This window comes from Schistocerca serialis, chromosome 1 (genome assembly GCF_023864345.2).
Source record: "Schistocerca serialis cubense isolate TAMUIC-IGC-003099 chromosome 1, iqSchSeri2.2, whole genome shotgun sequence".
In the NCBI taxonomy this organism is placed as follows: Eukaryota; Metazoa; Arthropoda; class Insecta; order Orthoptera; family Acrididae; genus Schistocerca; species Schistocerca serialis.
Window position 1 is genome coordinate 161324333 of NC_064638.1, and position 11503 is coordinate 161335835.

The window sequence follows — 11503 nt, forward strand, 5'->3', positions numbered from 1 at the left end:
AGTTGTGTTGAGGGCGTTACAACAATGGTAGAAGAATCTCCAAGCTAAACAGTCATCCAAGACGTGCGAAAGCTAAGTCCATTTCACGATTACAGTACACAAAATATTCACCAGCTAAAAATAGTTCAGACTTCAACGCAATGATTCACAAAATAACACACGTGAAATAACGAGTAGAAATTCATACTCTGTCTAGTCTCAGTTTTGTGTTGCAACTGGAAAAAGTCAGAGTATTGTAGTGACCGTTCACCTCCAAGAATCAATCGCCTAGACAACCGAATTACTTACGTTGTCACAGACATGTCTGCCTTCTTCCAGCACGATTCTAAGAGTGTCACATAATCGCTCCCTGGAGCACAGCACTCGAAAATTGTCCTTCTCCACTTGACTTCAGCAGTGTTGCGCCAGAGTCTGCTTCTCCGTTCGTTGAAGGCCATCCCCTCCAAAAACGCGTTTTTCTTATGTTCTACAAACACTCTTTGACCTAACTTGACCGCCTCCTTCACTAAACAAATATATTACGACAATATTTAAATAAATATACGTTATAAACATTCGGTCGCACTCAGACAATTCCCAATAATTACATATAAAGGTTTGTTCATAAATAAATAAATTAGTATTCTTACACAAGTGCGCCCACGTTAATAGACGACAAGTTGTCTTTAATTATCGTTTAAACAATTATTTCGTCTGGTTCATAGAAGCGTCTTCTGCTTCTCTTTTCAGTAGTGGTGTCAACTTACACATGCGATTGACCTCTACTTAAATTACGAAGATTTTGTATTAACAGTTGTAATCAGTAGTCAAATAAATATCTGGAAAAATAATAACATATTCGTTAAATAAATACACAGGTATGACAAGATATAAGGTATCCATACGACATCGATTTGCTATGTTATTGCGGAGAATACGATCTTCTGACAAACATTTGCATAATGAAAAGTTATAAAAGATGTAATAAATCAAGAAAAAATACAGATACGGATACGTAGGTTTCATCGATGGTAGCTGTAGTGCAATGCTATCAACTGGCATATCGTTTGTTGAAATCGCGTGAAGCATTTAAAAGTTATTAATTCAGAGACTTTTATTATGAAACTGTTAACGCACTATAAAATAGCAATTATATGATATTAAAAATATTGTTAGTCACTGGATGTGCCTTATTTATCTGAGATGTCACTGCAAGAAGTTTCTGCATTCTCCAGACTACAAAAACGCAGAATCCCAATGTACCCAATTATCTTGTTTTGTCCCGAGTTATCGTAACAAAGCGACACTTTCTAAAGCACTACGCGAGACCACTGCATTAAGCCACAGCTAACTAAAGAATTAAATCACCACTAGATGACAGGCAGTGGGGAATATTAGACTGTTAGGCGTGAATTAATGTCATCCATCATAAACCGTAGTATTGAAAATGTTGTGTTGTGTCTGTAATTATTTTAATAATAAATTTATTTCACCAATTACATTTAGTTGTGCCCAATATAACGCATTTCGAGAATTTATTCCCGCTTTCGCGTGCTGTGGAAGCTTACACAACTTTTAATATGAAATCTGCGTATGTACAAAAACACTTTTTCGGCAGTTTATTCCCATTTTCGAGAGTTGTGGATTTTTATAGTATTTTTAAATGTACTATTAGCACGGGTAGAAAAGGGGATTAAACAAACCCCGTGTAGACTTTTTATTCTTAAATTATTTAAGCTCCCGCAGCTCTGTGGGAACAGATTCTCGAGTCACGTTGCGCTGCGCGTGAAAGAAAACTTAACTCGTGCAATCCAAAGATATAAAAGCAGATGTATGTACTTGTGTATATGTCAATATTCTCCACATCCCCTCCTAAGCCACTGGACCAATTTCAACTAAACTTGGCCACATACCCCTTACTGTCGTACAGCGGTCGCCCTGGAGGTGCGAACCACCGACTTACAAGGGGAGGCCGCCAATTGTGAAATTCAGATTCGATTCGTACTGCGCATAATAAAAGCTCATGGCCAGAGGTGTAATGTGGCAAAGCACCATGATGCACTTCTCAGCCGTTGTCGAGAAAATCGACAGTTAAAGAAACCGTTGCGGTGAAATACTCTCTACGATATATAATTTTCCACAGCGTCGTGGCGCAGCGGTAAGTGCTCGGGTTTGTAAGCCGAAGGTCGCCGGATCGAATTTCGCGCCATGCAATTCTTTTTATTATTAGTTTTTTGTAATTGAAATATATAAATATAAATAAATATATATATATAAACTATTAATGAATTGCTTATGCATGTTGGTGAAGGCGGATCGCTCTCCAATTGTACCGGCTGCATTTTTCCGTTTTTTTAACAGGGTGTACGAAAGCTCTCCCGTCCGCACTGATTTTCGACGATGTTATAAGCTGCGCTAGGGACCGCATCCGCATCTACCTTCTTTCGAAGTTAGTAGGCAACTGCACTGTTATGCGGCGGCTCGTTTCGGCCCATTCAACATCTGTCCTTCAAGTGTAACGAGCGAGTAACGGACTTTATATTTCATACCTGCCAAAGCGAATTTGTTCGTGGGATCTCTATTCTAATTCGAACGTTTGACTTACGCTATACGTATTCGTTTCGGAATATCATTTCTACGTCTTCCGTTAACTATACGTGGTTAACATTATGAAGACAATTAATAACATTTGTGAAATACAACTTTGTTTGCGGAAAACATAATGATGTTCGAAGTCGCCAGTTTTTCCACGACAAACGACTTTCAACAACTTATTATATGCATTATATATATATATACACATTTGAATTACAGAAAACAAATACTAAAAAAAAAAAAAAAAGTTGCATGGTGCGAGATTCGATCCAGCGACCTTCGGATTACAAACCCGAGCGCTTACCTTTTTTTTTTTTTTTTTTTTTTTTTTTTTTTTTTTTTTTGCAAACACTAAATGAAATGCATCCTCTGCCAAAAAGAAAGAAAACAAAATATTTTAAAACAAATCACAAATTGAAAGGAACAGGGATGTTGTTTTTATTTATTTATTTATTTTCAATAAGGATCACTCTGTTAAAAGGAACATATAGACCATTTCATCGTATGGTATGTGCATCACATAGTGAGTGGTGAGAGAAGCGTGAGGTTCATCATCAGCTGTCAAATGTGCACACCGGCTGCACCCGGCACATCCCAACTGCGTGGGGGGTCGAGGAAGACTGCCTGAAGATAATTGGCAAAGGTTTTCCGATAGTGTGACCATCTATGAACCTCACTGTGGGCTTGCTGCAAGAAATACCAAAAGTCAAGTCGCGACGTGGCAGTATCCCCATAGAGGTACGCGATCGTCCAACCTTTGATCCAGATGATCGACTGTGATTTAGTCGCCGGAAAGTAGTCACTCTCTGGATGTAAGAAGGAAGCAGGTGTAATATGTTGCGGGGTCACACGGAGGTAGCAAGCCACCATCTGTCTTCCTAGGAGCCAGACGTCCTCCACCGCGATACAAGTTAAGCGGTGATGGTCGTCATCCACTTGGTGACATTTCGGGCATAGTGGAGTGTCCACTAGTCCAATTGCATGGAGCCGTTGGTGGGTGTTGAACTTGCCACAGGCGACAGAGAACCACAGTGCCCGAACGAAGGTAGGAAAGAATTTTTGGTGCACATGTCTCCAAATCTTCGGCCAATGCAACCTGGGGTGTTTCAGTTCAATTACATTACAACGTATCCGTCGTAGCAGCCAAACATAAAAATCCTTCGCGCATGGCGGTCTCGTGCGCGGAAGCTCGTCTCTGATATAACTAAGTTCCACGATAAATGTTGAGACATGCGCAAAATGTGGCGTAATGTTGCCCACCGCCACCGGAGGTGTGAGGGACGCTGGAACCAGGAGATCCAGTAGGCGGGATGTAAGGGAATCACGCCCGCTACGCCATTGCTTATACATTGTGGCTAGAAGGAGCGCCGTCGCACGGCAGTGAACATTCGTAAGTCCGAGTCCCCCCTTGTCCGTAGGGAGAGTGAGCGTTTCGTATCGCACCTTGAGGGGCGATCCAATCATCACGAAATAGCCTAGTGCTGATTGAAGGCGACGTCCGAGCGTGAGTGGTAGGGGCAGGATCTACGAAATATGCACCATTCGAGAAACCACATAAGTGTTCAGGTACTCGACTCGCTGCAAAGGATCAAGGCGCCGTAGGAGATGTTGTCGGACCATGGTACGTGTTGTCTGTAAAATACGTCGGTAGTTAACTGCTGCACTATGTTTTACAGATGAGGTAAAGTCTATGCCGAGATAGCGGAATCGTTGCACATAAGGAAACGGACTGAGTTCTTCCGGCGTAAGGCCCCTTCCCACCGGCATTGCCGCCGATTTGTTCATGTTCACTGCACCACCCGCGATCACACTGTGGTCCAACAACAGTTCAAGGACCGTCTTCACCTCTTCCTCAGAACGAACGAGCAGCAGGAGGTCGTCCGCATAGGCACGACATTTGAAGGTGTAGCCCCGTAGTTCCATCCCAGAAAGAGAATTGGTGAGCCTCCCAATTAATGGTTCCAACGCTATCGCGAACAGCAGCATCGAAAGAGGGCAGCCCTGGCGAATGGATCGTCGAATTTGAATGGACCCTGCTATACGCCCATTAACCTGTACCAAGGATTGTGCGCCCCCGTAAATCCTTCTAATGAGACCAGTAAAACGGTCTGGAAAACCCATTTGTTCCAGTACAGCATACAGATAGTTGTGGCGCACCTTATCAAAAGCACTGTCAAAATCAACCGCCACCATCGCCGCTTTAAGCCGGCACTCCTCCGCCAGCGCTATCACATCACGGCATTCGCCAGTAGCTGTTTGCACATTCACCGATCCACCCGGTGTCGTCTGTTCCGGAGAGAGAACGCTACGAATTAACATACGACATCGGGACGCTAGCAACCGTGCAAAGATCTTATAGTCGGCATTAAGCAGGGTGATGGGGCGATAATGTGTGACCGTAATTCCTGGCTTCGGTTTATGTACTGGCACCAGGAGGCCTTCCATAAAAGCCGGTGGAATAGGCGCATCGGAATTTAACATCTCGTTGTACATTTCCGTCCATCGCGGTGCCATTTCGTTGCGAAATTCGCGATAGAATTCAGCAGGAAGCCCATCAATGCCTGGGGACCGATTCAACGCACCTTGTGCGATCGCATCATGTACTTCCTCACAGCTAATGGCTTCCAGTAAGGTGCCCGCGGCTTCCACCGTCAGTGTACGGGAGACGGACGTGGCTATACGGTCGAGGTCATCGAAAGAGGCTGCTTCTTCCCGATAGATGTGTTGGTAATGGTCGACGAATGCAGAGACAATGTCAGCTTGGCGCGTCACTCTTCGGTCTTCGCGGGTGATTAACTCCCGTACCAAAACGCGTCGTCGGTGCTTTCGTTCATTCACGACGTGGTGCATGGAAGGAATCTCGTGCCTTATCGTATCGTGACATCTGGCGCGCACCATGGTTCCCTGAAGATGTTTCCGAGCTAAAGCCACTAGTTTAGCTTTTATCCTTTTGCGTTCGATCCATAAGTCCTGTCCCGGCGGGCCAACATCCAGGTCGCGCAGTGCTGCAAAATAAAAGTCGGTGGTACGGCGGCGCCATTCAGCCATTTCCCTGCTATATGAGATGAACGTACGGCGAAGCGCCGGTTTAGCACAAGTCAGCCACCAATCAAGCTTCGTCGCATACCTTCCAACCCTTCGCTCGCACATCGTCCATGTCTCAAGGATCCGTTGACGGCATTCAGGATCATGTAGATGTTGAATGTTTAGTTTCCACGGGGCCTTACTGTTCCACACCTCTCTACGGGGAAGAAGCACCGTACAGATGTAAGCGCTGTGATCGGAAAACGCCAATGGCCAGCGTTCCGCGTCCTGGACATCATTTGCATGAGCCCGTGAGATATAAATGCGATCTAATCTGCTCGCCGAATGACTTGTCACATAGGTGTATCCCGGTGCAGCTCCATGTCGTAATTCCCACGTGTCACTAAGTACAAGGTCGTTGACAACGATTCGCAACTCCTGGCTGATGTTTGCTTGCGGCCATTGGTCTTTCTGGCTGAGAACACAGTTGAAATCTCCACCAATTATTACACATTCATAACGTCCATGGAATAGTGGAGCAATGTCTTCTGCATAAAATCGCGCCCTTTCCCGCCGCCGATTGTTTCCCGACGGTGCATAAAGATTGATGATGCGTGTCCCAAACGTCGTGAAAGCCATTCCCCTGGCCGACGGAAGATAACACACGTTTTCCACTGGGAAGCCATCTCGCACGTAAACTGCCACCCCACTCCCATTGTGATCTCCATGTGACGAATAGGATTGGTAGCCTGCGATGTATGGGAGTGCAGCTATGTGGACTTCCTGCAGCAAAGCAATATCCACATCAGATGCCCAAACCGTTTCCTTCAATAGGTGTATTTTGGCCGGGGAACGCACGTCATTGATATTTAATGTCGCAATACGGTTCGCATGGCGTTGAATCCCACTCTGTCGAGGCGCATCAACATCTCCCTGCACCGGCGCCGGGGGCTGAGTTATAAGACGTTCTCTCGCCCCTCTCCCTTCACCTTCAGCAATTATTAGTCCGTCTTCGTGAGTGCCGGCTGCCTCTGTATGACGTCCGGCGCCTCCTCAATATCCTCATACCACATCTTTTCAGGCTGTGATATATTCGTGTCCATAGCCACAGCAACTGCGTCTGGAGAGCCAACTGGCTGTGATTTCTCTTCAGAATCACCACGTCCCGGTACCGTCAATGTGACTGACCGTTGTGGGTCGGATCGAACAGTTCCCAGTACCTCATCCTGTTTCGTAGAGGCTGTTGTGTCGTCTTGGTCCACAGGCACATCGTCGTCGGGGCAAGGGGAGTCATCCCGAGGAGATGTCGTGCGACGCCGCCGTTTCCTCCTTTTCGGGGAACGCTGTTTGCGTGATCTTCCGTCCGTGTCCTCAGATTGCAGGGAATCACGGCTGCCCGACAGAAAAGCATCCGTAGGAACTGGAAGTGTTTCGAGTCCCATCGTTGAACTTGGTGGGAGTTCGGTCGAAACTAATGATGTCGTCGCAGAGTGCGTTTCAGACGGAACAGCATCCGTAGTGGCTGGAACTGCTTCTTGTACTATCGGTGTGCTGGGTGGGAGTTCGGTCTCATCTGATGTCGCCGTAGATTGTATGCTCGACGGAGCAGCATGCTCTGTCATCCCGACGTCTGCGACAAGGTTTCGGAGAGTGCCATCTTGATCTTCCACCGAGGCTGTGCCCTTTCGGTCATCAGCGGACGCAGTGAGGGCTTTGGCATAGGTGATCGGTAGTACTGTCATCGCCGGCGACGGCTCCCGCACATCTGAAGGCAGTTGCGTAATCCGTCGTTGCATACAGTTCGACCTGAGGTGTCCCTCCTGGCCACATCCAGAACATGTACGTGGTTGACCATCGTAAATCACCACCGCCCGACAACCACCAATTGTCAGATAGGACGGTACATGCTTCTGAAGATCAATAGTGATCTGCCGCACTCTGTTAAGAACGGGGTATGTGGCGAATTGTGTCCAGCGTTCTGCTGTGTGACCATGTACTGTGCCGTACGGCTTAAAAGCCTCGATAACTTCGTCAGCCGGGAGCTCAAATGGCAGCTCAAAAACACGTATTGTCCGTATACCCAGACCAGCATGTTCTACAGTTACCGTGCCGACATTCCCGTCACTATGGCAAAATCGGAGACCTGCTTTTGTCGCCTGTAGAATTTTCTCACACGCCGCGTCATTTACCATCTTAACATACACCGTGGGACTAACGATGGACAGGTGAATTCCAACAATATCATTTGGCGGTATCTTTACGTCCTCTCGAATGAATCGTTCCACTGCTAAAGCCTTTGGTCGTTCGTAGTCTTTGCTGAAATTGAACCGTAATGTAGTTTTCCTGTACTTGTTCGCCATGATCGTTCTTACTAGCTCGCGCGCAGACTAAGTCCACAAGTAAACAAACACTCGCACGCGCCGCACAGGCGGAAGTATCGGACCTCCGCTTCGCACGGCCGCTAGCGCCGAACTGTCCTCTGCGCCACGACGCTGTAGAAAATTATCAATCGTAGAGAGTATTTCACCGCAACGGTTTCTTTTAACTGTCGATTTTCTCAACAACGGCTGAGAAGTGCATCTTGGTGCTTTGCCACATTACACCTCTGGCCATGAGCTTTCATGATGCGCAGTACGAATCGAATCTGAATTTCACAATTGGCGGCCTCCCCTTGTTAGAGTCCAGGAGATATGATGTCATACACAACAAGTTGGGTGAAAAACCGCTGCATCTTTCACGACCTTTCAATTTATCACTTCCGTACTACTAACTCCGTTCGCAACAAATTTCGCAGGCAGTATTCACATACGCCGCTGAAAGTACCGACACAAATATACCACTGTACGACACATACTTCAAGAGATATGACGTCATAAACACTAAGATGCGTGAGTAATTGCCTCATCACGCAAAAAGTTTTAATAAATTTATTCTTTACTGCTCGGACACTCCTACATTCGAGTCAACTTAAGAAAATCCCTGACACCAGGCATCTGTTTTGACAGCTTTCAACTGCGAACCTCAGACGTCTGTAGGAGGAAAACAGACATGTGAAGAGACGTTGCCATAGAAATGTTTACAAAATCGCGTTGTAGACACACGAAGCAGCTGTTCCGAGCGAAGAATAGCTTTCCGTCATACTGTAATTATCCATCTGTACATTAAGCATATATCTTTAAACGACTCTTTCGTAATTTCAAAGGTGTTTCACGAATACAAGGAGATGAAACTTTTTCGATATTGTGCTACAAACACAGATCACTTTTGTTTTAGTTTCTAATACAAAATTGGCAAAATGAATAAACGGGTGATGCCGGATTTGTCAGCTAGTAGCTCCGTAACTTAAATTAAGTTTAATTCTTCCGACCCCTGTGGCGATACGGTCATAGCGTGGCAATGCGCCACTGATACGAGCAATAAATGAATGTGGTAATATGGCGAAAATGCTATTCAAAAGGCAAGATCGCACAAAAAAATTTCTTTATTTAACGCGGACGGTTTCAACAGTCATTGCTGTCCTCTTCAGGTCTTTAACATGTTTTTGTTCTAAAAGAATATGTTTTACAACAAAAAGATGTTAAAGACTTGAAGATGACAGCAATGACTATTGAAAATGGTTGTCTCCAAGAAAAGAATTTTGTATGCAATCTTGGCTTTTCAATGGTTCTTATCAAATAAAAAGCATCGCCCTTCAATGCTCTGAAGATGAGTTTAGAAAATCGGTAAAATGATGCTCTTGAAGATAGACAGTCATGCTGCTGCCTAAGAAACTGTTGAAAACTTCTTGTGACCTCCACACCACCATGAAGGTATAGTGTCCAGCAGTGGGAAGTAAAGGGCAGGAGATGTGTCACGACCACTTATCACTCATTCCACAGCGAACTCTGATGCGAGTGGTGGCCGGACAAAACAGCACTGATTACGCCTTGTGCCTTGTGACGGGCGGGCGTCCGATGGAGAAGCCACAATCGGCCCACTTCGTTTGTCTCGACGCTGGAGTGGACGGGTGGTTTTCTTTATCATGTGCGGCAGCTGGTGTACACCCGACTGAACATCCTTTGTCTGTGACTGGTCCGCCCCCTGCTGTCCGAATATACTCCCCCCATGACAGAGCTTCAAATTTCCTCCGTGTGGATGGTCCGAGCCAGAAGAGGTCTCACACACAATACTGACTGTATCTCGGCAGTTAACTCAAGCACTTCCTCGAAAGCGGCGCAGGACGCTGTTGTATCCATGTACACTACAGGACGATATGAATACTGATTTCAGTGATTGTAAAGAGCAGAGTTGTGTTAGGAACGTACGACGTACTGTATCTACGCCATTCTTAACTCGTTAAGAATATAAAATTATGCAGAATTACCAATGGTACGTGGAAATATAGCCAAATGCTAGAAGAATAAGATTTTCACCCTGCAGCGGAGTGTGCGCTGTTATGAAACTTCCTAGCAGATTAAAACTGTGTGCTGGACCGAGACTCGAACTCTGGACCTTTGCCTTTCGCGGGCAAGTGCTCTACCAACTGAGCTACCCAAGCACGACTCACGCCCCGTCCTCATAGTTTTACTTCTGCCAGTACTTCGTCTCCTACCTTCCAAACTTTACAGAAGCTCCCCTGCGAACCTTGCAGAACTAGCACTCCTGAAAGAAAGGATATTGCGGAGACATGGCTTAGCCACAGCCTAGGGGATGTTTCCAGAATAAGATTTTCTCCCTGCAGCGGAGTGTGCACTGATATGAAACTTCCTGGCAGAATAAAACTGTGTGCCGGACCGAGACTCGAACTCGGGACCTTTGCCTTTCGCGCGCAAGTGCTCTGCCAAGTACTGGCAGAAGTAAAGTTGTGAGGACGGGAGTGAGTCGTGCTTGGGTAGCTCAGTTGGTAGAGCAGTTGCCCGCGAAAGGCAAAGGTCCCGAGTTCGAGTCTCGGTCCGGCACACAGTTTAATCTGCCAGGAAGTTTCAGCCAAATGCTAATGCACTAGCTTCGCGTGCGAAACATTTCGGCTAAGGAAAGCTTTCAGCGAGAGAGGGAACTCGTAGTATGCGCGAGAACGATGTGCAGTAGTAAACCAGCTTAAAACGGTAAAGTTAAAATCATAACATTAAGAACCAGAACATGTGTGGCTGTGTACTTACGTAAAAATTAACAAAATGGTAAATAATTAATAAGTTACTGTTGCGTCTTCCAAACAAGACACAGCCAAGGCAAAAGCACCACAGGCGCAAAGGTGGGAGCTGGCGCCAGTGCCATAGAGACTTGCCACTTGCGCGAGGACCATCAGCGCCACGGTCGGCGCTGAGGTTAAAGATACCGACTTCGCCTCGGCCAACCGCCGGTCGAGTGCAATCCGCCAATGAACGGACGACAACGGACAGAAGCGTACTCGGAAGATAGAAGAGCAGCTCTCGCCCACTTGGTTATAGATCATCATCCATGGTTGACTTAGACAGGGATTATTGTTTAGCGATGTCTTACAAGTGAAGAGACAGTTGTAAATTGGATTTTCTATGCACTGTGAAATTTTCCTACGATTATTTGCACTTAGCCATTGAGAGCCTTCTTTTTTGTGTTATATTATATGCAGTGTTGTAGACTGAATCATTCAGCAAGTCACTAAGATAACTCATTTGTGTGACCTTGTTACTGATTTGTTGGCGTGTTATAGAACCTTAGTTCTCCTATCCTGTTACCTGACCCTGGGGTATATCAGTGTAATAGTGGCAGGCAGAAATTGTCTTAGCGTTGTACTGTACCAGAAGCCATTTCACGAACTCACAAACTTGGCCTACCGTAAAAACATAGCGGTTCGTTGGTGAAGAACTTCTCAATGACGATTAGCATGTTACGCACATTTCTAATGTTATGGAGGTGAAATTTTACGGACGCCATACAGAACATTACA

The 11503-nt window shown here is 45.8% G+C and overlaps 1 non-coding gene across 1 annotated transcript; it reads left to right on the top strand.

Annotated features, from left to right (window-relative positions):
• Positions 1 to 10461: 10461 nt before the first annotated feature.
• Positions 10462 to 10536, top strand: Trnas-cga (transfer RNA serine (anticodon CGA)). Its single transcript has one exon. It is a non-coding gene; the product is annotated as a tRNA-Ser (tRNA).
• Positions 10537 to 11503: the final 967 nt, after the last annotated feature.